The 16,943-nt window shown below is 39.8% G+C and overlaps 1 long non-coding RNA gene across 2 annotated transcripts; it reads right to left on the bottom strand.

Moving 5' to 3' along the window:
- Nucleotides 1–10,321: 10,321 nt before the first annotated feature.
- LOC128091423 (uncharacterized) lies at nt 10,322–16,295 on the bottom strand. Of its 2 annotated transcripts, XR_008211400.1 has the most exons (4): nt 16,197–16,256; nt 14,585–14,763; nt 12,344–12,480; nt 10,322–10,974 (listed from the first exon to the last, which is right to left on the bottom strand). It is a non-coding gene; the product is annotated as an uncharacterized LOC128091423 (long non-coding RNA). The 2 variants fall into 2 exon arrangements; XR_008211399.1 differs by lacking the exon at nt 14,585–14,763 and having other exon boundaries at nt 16,201–16,295.
- Between the last annotated feature and the right edge of the window lie 648 nt (nt 16,296–16,943).

The following is a 16,943-nucleotide window of genomic DNA, read 5'->3' as shown; positions in this document are numbered from 1 at the left end:
TCCTGAGGATGGACAACATTTGAAAATTACATCCGTTATCCTGTACAAACTTAGTTCACCTGCTTTTTTCAGGCTCTTATTCTGCACATAGAGGGCAACTCTCATTGTTTTTTGATTAATTTCATCAATCAGAGAGATTTGTAAGATTGTGTCAATGTACATCCTCCATTACCAAGGGAAAAAATGGTTTCATTTTAATGACTTCATTAGATAGAGGACCACAGTGTTCTCCAGCTCGCTGCTCCCAGTAACAATTTTCTTTTTAGCTCTAAAATTACGCTGTAACTCTTTATCTGATCTTTGAAGGGCGGTGTGTTACTGCAAGAGGAAGCACAAACTAAATGCATGCTCTTAGGAATAGTTTTCCTCTATATATTCATAATGCCTTTTTGTTTACTGGTACTCAGTGCTGTCAACTGATATATCTGTTGATATTATGATACATACTTTTCCGTGAAGAACATAGAAAATGCTATGGATAGTGATTTTTGATGCTATAAGTCATATAACAGCAGCTTTCAGTGATTCACCAAATATTACTTGAGAAATTAGTAACGATAATAATCTTATACTCTAACGTAAACTCATCTTTTCTTCTCCAAGATGTTCACACCATGAACTGTGGGATATATTGTGTGACCATAAGGTGTTGCAAAAGCGCCTTGGAAAAGCACTGTTACATTGAGTGAATAATGGAGTAGATTCACTTAGTGTGAGCTTTTTGCCACTTTGCTTTAGTGTTCAGGGAGAAAAGGGATATGCCTGCTGTGCTGCTCCATCTTTTCAAGATTGTGGCTAGCCATAGCCAATAGCCAAAAACCCAAAGGTTCTTGTTGAGACCTTTGTGGAAAGGAAGGAAGTTGAGGACAGAGGACAGTGTGTCAAGGCAGTGCTGAGGATGCTCTGATGATTGAGAAAGCATAGCATTTGGTAAAATGTCACAATTCATTTGTGATCATGCAGAAAGTACCCTTTCTTCTCAAACTGTTCACAGACTCATGGGAGAATGCTTGCAGGGAGTGTCAGACATTACTTGTGGTGGCAATAGTGCTTAGATTGGGTAGTGGCATTTCCAGGTTTTCAGATCAAATTTTAAATATCACTGCTGGTAGTATTTCTAGCATAAGTTGCAAAAAATATTCTGATAAAACAACTCATCTCTTCTTTCTATGCAGGATAAATCAAATTCCCTTCAGCTTGCTGTTGAGTATTCAAGTCCACAATTCAAAAGCTGTGTTTTTGTCTAAGCAGGATAGATGTTAAAAATCTCCTCACTAGTATATGGAACAGCTTCACCTTTCTGTCCTTGGCCACAGATTCCCATGTGAGCTATCTTCCACCTTTCACTCTCAAAGTAGCTACACGTCAGTGCCAGTGATTGTATATCATTGAAATGCATTCTGTCATCCTTTGATGCCTGAGGAGCTCTGGATATGCATTATTCAAAAAAGAAAAAGAACCTTCCATGACCTAGAGTTTATCTGTTTACCTTATCCCTCCAGAAAGCAGAGAGAACTTGCACCATAACTAGTTAGAACAAAGAATCTCAGTGATACTGTCTGAAGTGTTGCATTTAGCAGGCAAAATTAACACAAAACTAGACAGCACAAATTCACAAAGCATTCTTGTCACACATTTTCACATTTGTCACACAGTTTCAGCATTTTCTCTTGTTCATGTCTTCAGTGTTTTGTCCACAGGGTAAATATATATATATATAATAAAATTTTATTTATGTTTATATATACACATATAAATATATTTATAAACTCCACTCTCATTGCTTTGGCTATGTTTAAATTCACTTAAAGTGGATACTGTCACGGCTGAGGCAATGGGAACGCATTCAAATACAATGTAAGGCTGTACTAGTTTTTTGCTGAGTGTGATTTGTAATACTGCCTGCAAAGTTATTCCTGACTGTCCAAAAGACTCCATCAGAGTGTGATGCTGTTACAAGCTTCTTTATACCTTCAGTGTGGTCTCAGAGGGATGGTCCTTCTTTTATATTCTCACAGACTTCCTGAGGAACTAATTTATCTTCACAGAAGCTTTCATAATTAAAAATCTGTCTATGAGCAGTTCTGGGTACAGATATATTCCTTCACATGGGGATTTTTGAAGAAGTCTGAAGAGTCTATTTTTGTTACTTTTTTTTTTTTTTATAAGCACTTATCCTGAAGACTAATTAATGTGACCTGAGAGTACACTGAAGCTGTTGTCTAAGTCTTCTATTGCAGGCTGAGGTAAATGTTCTGATGAAGAGAGCAGGAATGAAGCACAAGAAATTTAATTTAGGATAGCTGAAACTGTGCGAGACTGAGAAAATGTCCCCTGTGAGGGGGACAAAATTACCCCTGTGAGGTAAAAGTAGTTTGGGGGAAGGAAGCAGCCTCCGGAAAAAATGCAACTGAGCACCTTTCAGAAGGAACAAAAAATTGAGACTAAAGATCCAAATGGGATAGGAACAGGACCAGAGGCTAATAAGTTCAGACCTCTCTGTCACTGAAGGCACAAAGCATTTACCTATCAGCAGAGAACAATGAGCTGTCTGTACTTGAGAGGAGTAGTTTGTATACAGTTAGGCATCTTGTAAATGCCTATGATTATTACTTTCCACATGCAAGAACATCATTTTGACAATAGAGCCCAGAAAATGGACCATAAAATATATTTGATGAAATGTTGAAATAAGTATTTCCCAAATTATATAAATTGCGAGTAGGCATGAAGGGGACCTGATTTTCTACATGTCTGCACATCCAGTTTCAGGAAACTACTAAGGAGTGTGCAGCTTTTGTTGGGTAACAGAGTCTTGTCAGAAGGCGCTACCTTCAAGAACACTGCAGTGAGCCTTATGGTTCATATGGCCTTGTACATGAACCAGGATGTTACCATCTGCTGGGCTTTTTTCTTTTCTTTCTGCCTTTTTTTTTTTCTTTTTTTTTTTTTCTTTTTCTTTTTTTCTTTCTTTTGATGAAATTCATGGTAACAACGACGTATGAAGTTAGCTTTCACATCTAATACTGCTTCCTAATCAAAAGAGAGAAAGACTTTATCAAGACCTTTTGTAGAGATGATACTTGTCAACAAAGCAGATAAATAGATGTTTTTATTGAAGTCCCAAGGCTACAGAAGGATTATCTTTCTACCTGAAGTCAGACACACTGAAATAGAAGAGTGTTAAATAATACCTGAAGTGTAAACTAAAGACTGCTTTCACCTCCAGCCTAAGCGTAAAGTTAATTTAACTCCATTCACTGTGGTCTGTAGTTTCTTAAGAGTTTATTAAATTAAAATTGGCTGGACACACACAGCTGCAATGTTGCCAAATGGAACAAAAAATCCCATGTTGTACTCTCTTATCTGGTGAAATCACTGAGCTGAGGAAATGGTCCTCAGCTTATTCTGTCTCCCAAACTGCCTGGGAACTGCAAAAGAAAGTGCAAATCAGTCAATGCCAAAAACATACCAGAGACCCTTGTAACACTTGAGCGCAGATGATTTCAGTTCCTGTGCCTGGGAACACTCCTCTGCATTATTTAACTTACTAGGGGAGAGGTCTTTATGTGAGCATATTTTTTACAATTAATAAATGTGAGCATTTGAGAGGGACTGGAGCTACATGTGACATCTAGAGTGAAATCTGGAATAGCATTTTCATTCCTGTATGACTATTCAAATTGTTTTCTATTGCCTCTGATTCCTAGATCTTAGGTTAAGGCTTTCTGAAGTCCAAACAGATATAGGGGCCTCTGTTAGCAAAGAAACTATCACATCTTATTAATGTACTTTTTAAGGAGTATTTATAGTGTCCATTATTAGATGATTGGATGTGCAAACAGGGATAATTACTTCTTTCTCATAACAAAACTAGCCCATAGAGACATTGCAGGCAATTGTGTTGAATTTTTTCACAGTGTTCGCTTCCATTACATATCAAACAGACTGGGTGATGATCTGCTTTAGAAAAGATGGAGGAGTATAAAAACTAACCTAACTTTTCATATTAATATGTTTGGGGAAATAGGTAGAACTTTGAGAACTGCTAAAGGTGAGCTGTTGTGAATTTTCAAACAAAACAGTCATTTATCCATTAGATTTACAGCATTTCTACAGAAATGTTCATATATTACTTTAATCTCAGGAGGGCTCTGATACTATTCCTTGCTAGCAGGAACATCATGCTGTGAATTACAAGTAAAAACATCGTTAAAATGGAATATGAAACTACATGGTTCACACAGGGTTGTTGTACATATAACACACATAGAAAAAGCCAAGAGAACTTGGTTATGAAAAGAGAAGTGGAAAAACCTCATGCAATTATATTTAGGAGATGTTTTAAATTGATGACCTACTTTTGTATAGAAACATACATATTCTTTTTCTGCACAGAAAGTTAAGACAGTTAAGCTTATTTATGTATCCTTAGGTGTGTGAAGTTATACTGTACTCATTCTCCATCAGCTTCAGCCTTTCAGACAAAGCAAGCACTGTTTGTCCTTAAGCTGTTAGTGAGGTATTCACAACCACATTGCAAAGACAGACTGAAATTATCTTTACTATTACTCAGGATGTGACACAGGTATGAAACAAATTTCTATTTAGAGCACGCATTATGTTTTCATCCTAGCCTTAGAATAACAGAATTTTCCAAGGGAAGGGATTGACAAAAATCATCAAGTTCAACTCCCAGTTCTACGTAAGACCATCCAACATTCAAATCCTCTGTGTGAGAGTGTTGCTATCTCAAGTGCTCATTGAACTCCAGCAGCTCAGTGCTGTGCCCATGGCCCTGGGCAGCCTTGCCCCACGTGCACCACCCTCTGATGAAGAATGTTTCCCTAACCCCCAGCTGCCCCTCCTGACACAGCTCCATGCCGTTTCCTCAGGCTCCATCACCGTCACAGAGAGCAGAGCTCAGTGCTGCCCCTCCGCTCCCCTTGTGAGGAGCTTCAGGCCTCCATGAGATCTCTGCTCAGCTCGTCTACTCTGGGCTGAACAAACCAAGGGACCTGAGCTGCTCCCCTTAGCTTTACCCAAGCCCAGGCCAAAAGTTCCATTAATTTCACTAGGGTCAATGCAGCAAGCAGGAGCTTGCTCATTTGCAATCTCTTGCAAAAGCAAAATGGGAATGATTAAATCTGGTTCGATTCACTTCAGCTTAACCACCACCTTATCTTGTGGTAGAACTTGCTAGAGAAGATAAGAAGTGTTCATTTTAATTAAAATAAACATGTCCACATAGCTAGAGGAACTGTATCATTCATCATTCTGAAAAGCTACCACTTCTGCTAGACTAGATTTATAACTGCTCTAATCAGAAGCCCAAATAGCATTAGGTAATTATCCCTTTTTAAAAAAAGTGGTTTGAAGAATCTGTACTGAAATCACACCATTATAAATGAATTCAGATAGGTCAAAATGCTCTGAGTTCTTTGATTTTGCAACAGGAAGCTGGGAGCTCTGGGATATCTCTAGGTGAGATCTTGGGATCTGATTGTGCTAGAGGCTATCAGCTGGGACCGTCTCACGGAATGCACTTTTCTGTCTTGTCCTCTGCAATGACCATTTTTGCCAACAGAATTCAGCAGAAAAATATCAGAGGAATATTAAAATCCTCAGTTCACTGCAGGCAATCTCTAGGGAGAAGTATTATGTTGCAGAACTAGAGATTTGATAGCAAATGTGTGTATAATATAATGGTTTTGGCCACGGAGAGTAAACAAGCGAGGCCCAAACTCTTAGGTAGAGTGAATCTCATTGGTAACTTTGAATCATAGAATCATAGAGCCATAAAGGTCAGAAAAGATCTCCATGATCATGCAGTTCAACCTACCACCAATACTTCCCCACTAAACCATGTTCCTTAGTACATCTAAACGTTTCTTCAGCACCTCCATGGATGGTGACTCTACACCTTCCTGCGCAGGCCATTCCAGCTCCTGACCACTTTTTCTGAGAAGAAATTTTTCCTAATATCCAATCTGAACCTCCACTGGCACAACTTGAGGCCATTACTTCTCATTCTATCACTATCACCTGGGTAAAGAGGCCAACCCGCACTTCATCTCAGTCTCCTTTCAGGGAGTTGTAGAGAGCATCCACTAGGCGAGCAACTCAATCATAGAAGGAGATCAGAATTTATGAGCATGTGCGTAATTGCAGGTAGGACTGAAGCCTACATTCAGAAATAAAGCGTGATATCTGTGTTGCTGCATACCAGTGTAAAGACAAAAACAATTCTGATCTGGGAGGTTGTTTTTATTGACTAGATAAATCATGATGTACTGTTTCCATGTATTTTCTGTAAGCACCCTATCAGCCATCTAACCTGGATAGCAACAGGGGTAACTCAAGATGGATTTAATGAGATGTGTTTGAAGTACATTCATAACCAGATTCAACAGACATGATTTTTTTATTTCCCCAAGCTTCTGGTAAAGCATTAACCAGCTGTGAAAGTTAATTATACATTAGGCTATAAGTGGCCAGGGCTGGCGGAGATTCTTCAACCTCTGGTATATTTCTATCCCTTGGCAACAACACAGAAGGTGGAAGGCTGAATTTCATTTCCCCCTGGTTTGATATATCTGTGGTACATCAATGTGTTGGGATCTGTTTTTATGTTGCAGTGAGTTTCAGATTTGCTTGCCAAAATTTTGCTTCCATAATGAGGAATATAGATTCTTGTTGGTATTTTCATGTGCATCTAAACCAGGTTAATCTCTACTGTTTGACTAGTTTGCTGTTGCAGTAAACAATGAAGGATTTTTTTAATATATATCTTATTGGTGTGTCTCATGAGCTGTTTCTTAAAGAAGGACTCTTTTTCTCATCAGATATCATTTACAGTTTTTCCACTTTATTTCATTTGTCATTTCAGGTCTAATTACTCCTTTATTAATATCTCTGTGATGCTCTACAACAGTTAAGATGCTGGTAGTGTTTGTAGCCAAAAGTGTCCTATTTGGATATTACTGGACGAGATATTTGAAATTAAAATGGACATTTTGAGTGATCTGCTCCAATAGCAGTTATTACAATAAAATGATTTACTACAACCTGATAATGTAATCTCCTTTTCTCTGGACCTACGTGTATGCCTACTACAATTTCCTGGAAACAACTCAATCATATCAAAACCAGAATTTATTTTTTTTCTTCATGGAAGCTGCGTAAAGAATTCACTTAGGCCTTCTTTATCTTAGTTGTATGCTGTGGTTTCGTTTCTTTATTTTTCCCATAGATTAGCAGCAGAATGATGAGTAGGAATGACTGGATCAGGATAAGTGGATACACTACAGTAATTCATTTCCTTCTGTACACGTATTTCAGAGGCTATGATTTTTTTCTTTCCTCAAACTAATAATTTATCATCATACAGTAGAAAGACGCAGTCTTTTTTTTTCCATTTTCCTAACATTCCTGGAAACAAATCAATTTTTTATAAAAGACAGATGTTTACAGATAGTAATTACAATATTGCGATATGAAATATGCCAGCCAATTGAATTGAGTGCCTGTAAATTTTAAGACATTTAAAGGAATTTTAAGATATTTTGCTGCATGTGTCTTCTTTTCAAATCAATTTAAACCTTCTCCTATTGATTTAGATTAGGGAGGTATCAGCTGTGAGGCTTTACAGATAGCAGGCTAGAAATGTTCAAAGGCAGAAGAAGATCAGTGTGTGACCCCATACCCACTCCACTCTTTCTTTTCCTAGTATCTAACCTGAACTCTCCACTGATGCAGCTTCAAGCCATTCCCTTAGGTCCATCCTGCAGGCTGCCAGAAGGGCTCCCCTCAGCCTCCTCTGCTCTGGGCTGAACAAACCAAGGGACCTCAGCCTCTTCTCATACACACTGCCCTCTTGATCCTTCATCATCTCTGTAGCCCTCCTTTAGACACTCTCAAACAGTTTTATATTCTTATATTGTAGTGCCCAAACCTGCATAGAGTACTCAAAGCGAGGCTGCAGCAGCACAGAACAGAACAATCCCTTCCCTCAGCCTGGCTGATGGTCAGATGATATGCGGCTATGGAAAGTAAGGGCAATGAGCTGGGAAGAAAGAGCGTGGGGCTCATAGGAGTTGTGTTTTCAGCATACTAGCACAAACACAGCACTGTGGGATGGGAACTGTGCTTGCACGTGGACGTGGAGGATTCCAGTGTCAGGGTCTTTCTTTAGAGGAGCACTTCTGTGTCTTTGGCCAGACAAATGTAAGGCTTCTCATACACAGCCTGCAGATGTGAAGTGTGCAAGCCTGCTGGACTGCCTGGAAAGCCCATTTCGTATATCTTAACATCTCCTAAGAGAGCATTTCAGCAGGTGGCACTGGCACAGCATCTGTCCCATGCTGTAGTACCACCAGGAAGAACGGATACCTCTTGCCATGAGAGCTGCTTTTTAAGCAAATGGCCTGCTGCTGATAAGGGGATGTTTCATGACTGCCAGCCTCAGATTGGGAAAGTAATTCATCTTCAGCCATAGACGAGGTTAATAAAAATCAGGGCTTGTAAGGGTGATAAATTGCTCATTAAAAAGTTGCACTGATAGTCTGCTCCTAATAAAACTTCAGCATTTCTCTTCCACTGCAATGCTTTCATATAGGAGGTTGATAAAATGATAACACTGCTTCTGGGAAAATTATCCTCTCACAGTAATTCAAATGCAACATTTCACCACAAACACCTTCTAGTGTTTTTGTATGAGAAATGTTATTAGGCTGTGTATTTCCTGGGACTGATTTACTTTTGCCAATTTTCAGACCCTCGTTCTCCTCTGAGCATATCGCCAGCTGCACCCTGACTTATGTGCTATTTAATTTTTTTTTCCCTTCGTGTTTTTGTTTTTTTTTTTCCCAAATACTTACAGTTCTTAATTTCCCAAGCCCCCTCCGTCTTTGTGCCTGAGCCCTTTTCCCCATTAGCTCCCTCTCTTCCTTCCAGGAGACCGCATTCTGCCTCCTTCACATCTGCTTCATCGGAGTGCATCTTCAGCATCAGTGAAGTTACATTCCAAGTGGCATCAAGAACTCTGCAGGTCTGCCCATCCTTGATTTTCACCTAGAAGCTTTAGCCAGTAAAGCATATGCTTACAGACAAAGTGAACTCCAGCAATTTCAATCAATCTACACTGACTGTAGAACTAGAACAGGTTTAGCTTGCACATCTGATTGCCTCAGTTTCTTAGTTATAAAGCAGAAATCCAACACTTGCCAGTTATATTGGGATAAATTTGTTTAAAATTGTGAGCTGACATAAAACACTAAGTAATTTGTACAGTTATGGGCACTTTCATCTCAAAGGCAGCTTTAGAAACAACTCTTACCTAAGTGAAAAACTGTAATGAAGGAAACGTGTTGGTTGTTTCTTGCTTAAAACCTGAAAAATATGCAAATGGATACCATTAAGAACTTCTGGAACTGCTGTTTAATATGCTAACTCTATAGCCAGCATGAATACATTTCCTTCCATACATTTCTTATTACCACATAATTCCACAGAGATCTGAGTTCCAGAGTGAAAATTCAAATAATATAAAATAAAAACATTGTTAAGTATTCTGAAAAATCTCTCTGTAAGATACAGCTTCAGAGAAGGTTTTTGTTTTTGTTTTTATAAATTTCATAAAAGAAATATTTTATTTAGTTCTCTGCATCCTGCATTGAAAGAGGGAAGTATAGGAGTCACCATAACAACTGTACTACCACCAAAAAAAGTAGCATTTTCTTAAAGCGATACATAAATCTAGCACGATAAACATATATTTGAGGCTTAGTGTCAAAGATTGATGGCAATTACATCAGTGTTGCAACAATAAAAGGAAAGGAGGAAGCAAGCCAACATCGTTAGTCGCAATACTCCTGGGGCTGCAATTCTTTATTTGCCTTTTCCTCACCTCGTATGCACCTAGCCAGGCATATCCACTGATATTTCCCAAAGTACCACGTGATACTTTTGCTGCTATTTTTTCCTAGTGCAACACTTGAGAAAATGCTGCATGAAACTGACAAAGTGCAGCAGAGGACAAGAGCAGGTCCTTTGGTTTCAGGAATAGCTGGATTTCTCAGGCTGATTACCCACATGGAAAAGCTGGCCCACCAACCCATGCATTTGAGGCAAATAAGTGATCTTAGAGGAGGTCAAGACCTGGAAAATGGGTGGAACTTGGAAGTAATCTTAACATGTAATAGCACTACTGAACTTCTTATTTTAGGATCGAAACAGACACCTCATTATCTACACCAGTCCCTTTTTCCATTTATAAAGGAAGCAACATTTATTGTAAACAAGAAAGCAATCATATCACAGCTGGAGTATTCCCTAGTTTATTCTTAAGCTAAAGTGAAGCTAGATAGAATAATCACAACATATCAATGTTGGTAAACAAAGCTAATTTACACATACTGTCTCATTCTACACATCTAGTGAGCTGTCTTAATCTCTTGCGATGCTTTCAGTCACAAGATCATGCATGTAGTGCACAACAGATCTTTTTATCCTTCAAGTCTTCCATTTAGCCTCTTGAGGTAGATCATACCTTAGCTCATCAACATGACAAGGATAATGCTCTAATCAAACACTCTGGTGGGCCATTATGGCACACAATAACAGGTGTTCTTGATGACTTTATCAGACATGCATCAGAACATTCCCTTTCAACAGAGGAACAAATTATTTCCATTTAATGCAAAGCTTCAGGATATACTTTAGGAAGGCTAGAACTGGGGGGACACAATGGAGAGACAAAATTATTATGTCTGCAGTGACACATAATAACACCTTTTATAATATACGCTGTTTAAATTGAATTCATGTCATCATTCCTTTCCAGGGTTTCCAGAAGAGTTTCCATGGCCCAGTGTGGGAGCTGGGAGCATACAATTAGATGCCAATTCCATGAGGTCACTTGAGATCTGAAAACTGCCCAGAGCTGTACCACTTCAGTGTGTGATTTTGTTAGGACTGGCAAGAAAAAAAAAACAAAGATCAGGTTGAGGAAGCTGATGTACCAGCTCTGTTTGAAGGTAAGTCTGAGAGACTACACTGAGCAGTGTGTGTGGCAGGACTGCTTCTATTTTCTGAAATAAATAGCTCTGCTGGGTGTTGGGCAGACTGTCTGTCTGATTTGTTTGTGAAGGTATCCTGATAGGTTTCCAGTGCCACTGAAAATCTATCCCATGCATGAGTATGAGCAAACATCCGCTCATCATTTACATGTATATTTTTACATGCCATAATTTTGCTTATAGATGAAAGAAACAAGGCAGAGTATGCTGTGCACACCCTAGATATGCAGAAGAGTGCAAGTAATTTTATAAATCAGAGTAATTTCTCTCAGGTTGAAGCTTGAACTAATGAAGACAGGGATATTATGCATTTGAAGGAAACAGTCCTTACAGTGAAGGATTTCTTAAAATGTGAAATGTCTTCTCAGCCTCTCACCCTTTCCTCTCATAGTTTCTCACTTAATATTTTCCTATACAGGGAAATAGCGTATTAGGTCATTTACTATGTTTGAGGGATTCTTTCTTTGTTAGTACCTCTTCATTTTCTCACAGAGTAGTTGAGACTGAATAGGAACTCTGGAAATTATCTAGTCCTACCCTCTTACCCAGGCACAGCTGGTCACAATAGACTGTCCAAGCTTTTATTGATTTTGGTTTCTGAGGACGGAGACTTCACAGCCTTTCCCTGGAAGGGGGTGGCAATATACCATGCAATTTGCTGTTTTATCTTCCTGCACAGAGTAGCTGTTCCTACATGTAAAATAGAAAACGTCCCTAAAAAAAATTTAACAAATCCTCACATAAAAATGTTACAGGCAACTCTTCCTTGCAATTCTTCAGCACATGGATTGTTAGCGAAGAATGGAAGACAACCAGTCGGCAGTCAATATTCTCACCACAGTCCAGGCCACTAGGAAGCACTACAGTGCTTCACTGTACATCACAGGAGACCACAGTGATGTTGCAGAAGTTCACTTGCTTTGAATTCTTGTAGGCAAGGTGCAAATGGCACTTCATTTGTATGTTGCAAGCCAAACATGCAGATGATTTCAATGAATCCCTAGAACGCAGCTTAGATATCTTTTATAATATTCATTTAATGGAAGATCTCATAAATAATTTCCACACATGATGCAGTATCTACACATAATATATGCTGTCTGAGCAGATATGAGAATCCTGGGATCAAGCCAACCAGCTGGTGCAGCTGTGCAGGCAGTGACAAGGTTGGTGTCACAAAAAATGCCAGCCACTACATTTAGTTAGCACTCCCAGGAGGTGGATTAATTCATAATTAGGCAGCCATCTTTTAATAATTTACTCACCTCTTCCTCTGAGCTGAGGTGCAGCCATGATAACACAGGAAACGAGAGACTGCTTCAGTGAGCACAAATGCAAATCTCAAACGGCTTAATTAAATAAGGAAGTTGTTATTCATTCCAGTCGTGAGGCAATATTCACACTGCAATAAAAACAATAAAAATAAGCCATTGTGTTCCAGAGGACAAGCTAGTCAAGAAAATGCACTCTATATATCATGCGTTGACACTTTTGGAAGCATAAACTGGTTATGATTAACTCTAGAAGCGTTGCCTTGTCCTTTCCAAAACAGATGAGTGGATTTAGGAACTCATCCAGCAGAAAGGCAGCCAAGGGCTTCGCTACTGCCAACAAATGCTCTGTAAGTTCCTCCACATCGGTCTTACACTCGACTTCACCTCCGACCTGCAAGGAGATCTCATGCTCCCTCTCCCTCCCTGTTGTTTGCAGTACTTGCCAGATGCTTTCTGAGTTTGCTGGAGTTTGTTTGTTCATTTCTGAAATACAAAGGAGCATCACTGAGAGATGAGATGCCCTGTTTAGCTGGCTTGCTGAGGCAGGCTGCGAGGCCTGCCCCACACGTTGAGGCCTGCCCTGCGGCTGGGTGCTGCGGGCACAGTGAAGCCCATGTGAAGCCCATGGGGGGACTTCTGAAACCAGACAACGCCTCAAAGAAGCCAGAACAACTCTTCACAGGGAACTTGCCAATGAGCTTTTTATTTAACATTTTTGTGATTAAGTGCAAGCAGCTACTAATACAGCTGAAGCAGAGAAACACAATACTGACTTCTTTAATCATGATTCTGGCAGGACATGAAGAAAAAACTCAGTTTGGCTCAGTCTCATATATTTCTCTCAAAATAAAGCTGTATTTCCAAACTCTGTACCAGCCTTGAGCACATACAGCGCTGCTTTGGAAGGGCCCCTTTTCCAAGAAGACAGCATTTCAATGCCCTTTGCTTAGGTCTCTTGCCATCCCTGATGTATATCTTCATATTTTTCCCCATTTCATTTATTTACTGCTAACACAACTAAATATTTTTCAGCATGTTTTTATCTCCTGCCAATTAATTATTCTGACATAAAATAATATATGTTCCCAAATCCTAGCGTCTCCTCTCTGGCATACAGCACAAGTGGTGGAAGGTATTTACACTCATCTCTGATAATGTGACCTTTTCTAGGGGAATAAATGCTCCAAAGATTCACAATTGCTACTCCATCACGTTCTCCCAACTGTGATTGCACTGCTTCAATTTTGTCTATAGCATTTTCTTCTCCAAGGTAAGGCCTTTGATACTCAATCCAATTTTTTTCATGACAGCTTGTGATTTGTCACCTTTCTGCTCATGAAAACAGTCTCCAGAGTGTTTTCTCTGCAAGTTTTTAACATCTTCCCAAAATGGGTTCTAGTCTTAAAATAAAAAAATGGTTGATTCAAAAGTTGCTCAAGTGTAGAAAATCTAAAATAATAGACTTTATAGAGGGAAACTTGTGTAACGTGGAAAAGGAATATGACGTTAATAGTGCTTCCTTTGTAGCAGTCATGTTTCCTGGGAAAACGCTATTGCTTTTAGTGCAGGAATTAACAATTTTCTGAAATCTGTGATAAATATAACCGGCACTTGAGGAATACCTATTACCCAACCCAAAGGAACTATTTTTATCCTGAAATAGACCATGAGATCAAAGCTTTATAGCTTCTAGGCGTGGATTTATTTTTCACTTTCTCTTTGACAAGAAGCAAACACAGCCTTTCTACCAAGAGGAGTAGCCTTTTTTTGGCATGATGGATAAAGAATTTAATCATTTGCCTTGAGGCTCTGTCAGACATTCCTTACTGCTCTGTTGACAATGAAATGTCAAAAAGGTCCTTAGAGCACTAATTTCATTTTACTTATTTTCTTGCTCTCTAAGGAATGCCAATATAAATAGCTAATTGTTTTTAAATCTAAACATCAACCTAAGCAAATAAATTACCTGATAGCAGAGTGATATTTCCAGAAATCCTTCAGGCCAGCATAAGTGGGAAAAGGAACATGTCTGAAGGCAAGAAAGCTTGCCAACTTTCTGATAACAAAGGTCCAGTTAAATGGTGTTTACTCCCTAATTTCTCCACTACAAAAAGACTGTCACTTCCCAAAAGTGAATCAGACTCCCAGATGTTTTTATCAGGGCAGAGTAACATGAATGCTGTGTATACAGCATACAAGGAGTATGGTCTATCTTTACTATGCATCACTCACCTCATTTGTATTCTGTTCCATCAATAAGCATACCAAAATTTTTTGTAGAACAGTTCTGGATTTAATGCCGCACAAGTGGTATATCTTAGTTCCTGAAACTGCTTTGCTGGCTGAGGTTTGCACTGGATCATGATCCCAGCACCAGATGTACTCTTCCCAGCCTTTTCTTATGTTTCCTTCTCCTTCTGTTATTGGAGATAAGGTGAAATTTGCCAGCTTCTTGAGTGTATGGATATTCTACATCTGTATATTTGGAACTTCTGCAAAAAGTTCACAAATACCGAGCCCTGTGTTCAGGCCGAGCTGTTTTCTGTTAGAAGAAAACATCTCACATGACCATGACCGAAGTCGTCTGGAATAAAAAGCTTCATTGGGAGGGAGGGAGTGCTGTTTCAAGTGGCACAAAGTTGCTCCTTTGGGAGCACTGCTATCTGAGATAGTCTCAAAAGAAAACAGATCCCATTCACATGAGCTCTGGGCTCACTTTCAGACACAAACCATAGTTGCAAACTGAACCAGAGCACTGCAATGGAACTTAGCCAGCTTCAGGAGTAAAATTGGCTACAAAGGCAGACTAAGCATCATAACTCAGAACCTGTTTGAACATGTGCTACATGCCTTATGATTCTTTGCATCTCAAAATCAGGGTATAGGCAAAAGACTGTAGGCTGCTGCTTAGCTCAGCAGGTCCTGCACTGATAGGGGAACAATTGCAACAGCTACTGAGAGCCCCTTGTACACAGGACTCTCACACATGCAAACACAAAAATACCACGTGTAGCTCAAGAAGCCCTTGAGCCAGAGATTGCTGCAGGTAGGGCAGGAGAAGTGCAGTGGGAGGAGTTGCTGCCTTCCCCTTCGCTCCCCCAGGACAGCTTTTACCGGTGTAAATCTGTTAATAGGCTCAGTGGAGCTGTGGTCTCCCTTGCTGTGTCTAGTCTTAATCATTGAAATACAAAGCATTTAATGCATAAATGCTTCGCAAAAAAACCATCACTGATGTAGTGAAGGAGGTATGACAAGGCCAACTGCTGTGCAATAGCCTTTCGCACTATCTCTGTGGGGATTCGGGGGATTCTAAGCCTCAGAGGTTGTTTTCCAGCCTTTCTTGGTGACCTCCTTCCCACAAGAAGGGAGCATGTGCTGCTGCCTGTTATTCATAGCTGCCAAGGAATACTGCTCCCAGGAGTAAGGAAAAGGAGAGAAAAAATTTTCACATAATCCCTTCTTCCCAACGAGCTACACACAAGGTCTGTTTGGCATGGTGAATTGTTACTTGAAGAAGGCTTGTGAAGGTAGACAATTGCTTCTGTCATTTAAAGCTGACTAGAATTTCTGCAAATGACAGTAACAACTCCTTCTTTTTCATTTCACACAAAGAAGAAGTTATTTAGCACCTGGCAGGACTTGAGCAGCAAACTGGAAGGGGTATCTTGTACCACTTCACTTCAGCCCCTACATAAGGGAAGCAACAGCTCTTGAACAGTCTGTGCGTCTCCCTCCCACATGCCATAGTAGTGTATGCATCTGTACAATAAATGAATATACAGATGATACAGTATATTCGAGAGCTTGGCTTATGTAAGGATTATACAAGAGCAGAAAAGGACACTCACCCTGTCCTGGGCTTGCATAGGTAACTCCAGTGCAATGGATCTCCAGAAGAGAAACCTTCCCTGCTAGCAGTCAGCTCTTAAATGGGTCTAGGAGAGGTGGAGCCAGGCTCCACCCCTTCCAGCAGCACAGGTGAATTGCCTTCACCTGTGCTCCTATAGCTGACTCATTGCTCGCCTCAGGTGATCAATCAGAGGTTCAGGCCATGATTCAGTGGTCCCCATACAGTACCAATAAAGAAAAGAAGCTTTTGGCCTAAAGCAGTCACCAAAATTACAGATGAAATGACAGCATCTATCCATTCATTTGTAAAGTGAATGGATATTCATCAGAATAAACAGGCATTACATAAAAGTCTTTGCATAGCCATTATCTTCACTGTAAATGTTATATGAACAGTGAGCCAACTACTCAACGCTATTATTTTTCTAAATAGTTTTAATTATTTATTATTTTATATTATTTTTCATTTTTATTGATGTCATTTACCTGGACTTGAGCAAGGCCTTTGACATGGTCCCCCACCACATCCTTATCTCCAAATTGGAGGAATGTGGATTTGATGGGTGGGCCACTCGACGGATAAGAAATTTATTGAAACTGGCAGACAGAGGGTGGTCATCAATGGCTCTATGTCCAAGTGGAGGCCGATAACGAGCGGTGTCCCCCAGGGGTCTGTGTTGGGACCGGTGCTCTTCAACATCTTTATCAGTGACATCGATGATGGAATCGAGTGCACCCTCAG

This window comes from Tympanuchus pallidicinctus, unplaced genomic scaffold (assembly GCF_026119805.1).
Source record: "Tympanuchus pallidicinctus isolate F22 unplaced genomic scaffold, pur_lepc_1.0 scaffold5, whole genome shotgun sequence".
Lineage (NCBI taxonomy): Eukaryota > Metazoa > Chordata > Aves > Galliformes > Phasianidae > Tympanuchus > Tympanuchus pallidicinctus.
This window is presented reverse-complemented; position numbering and strand designations above follow the sequence as displayed.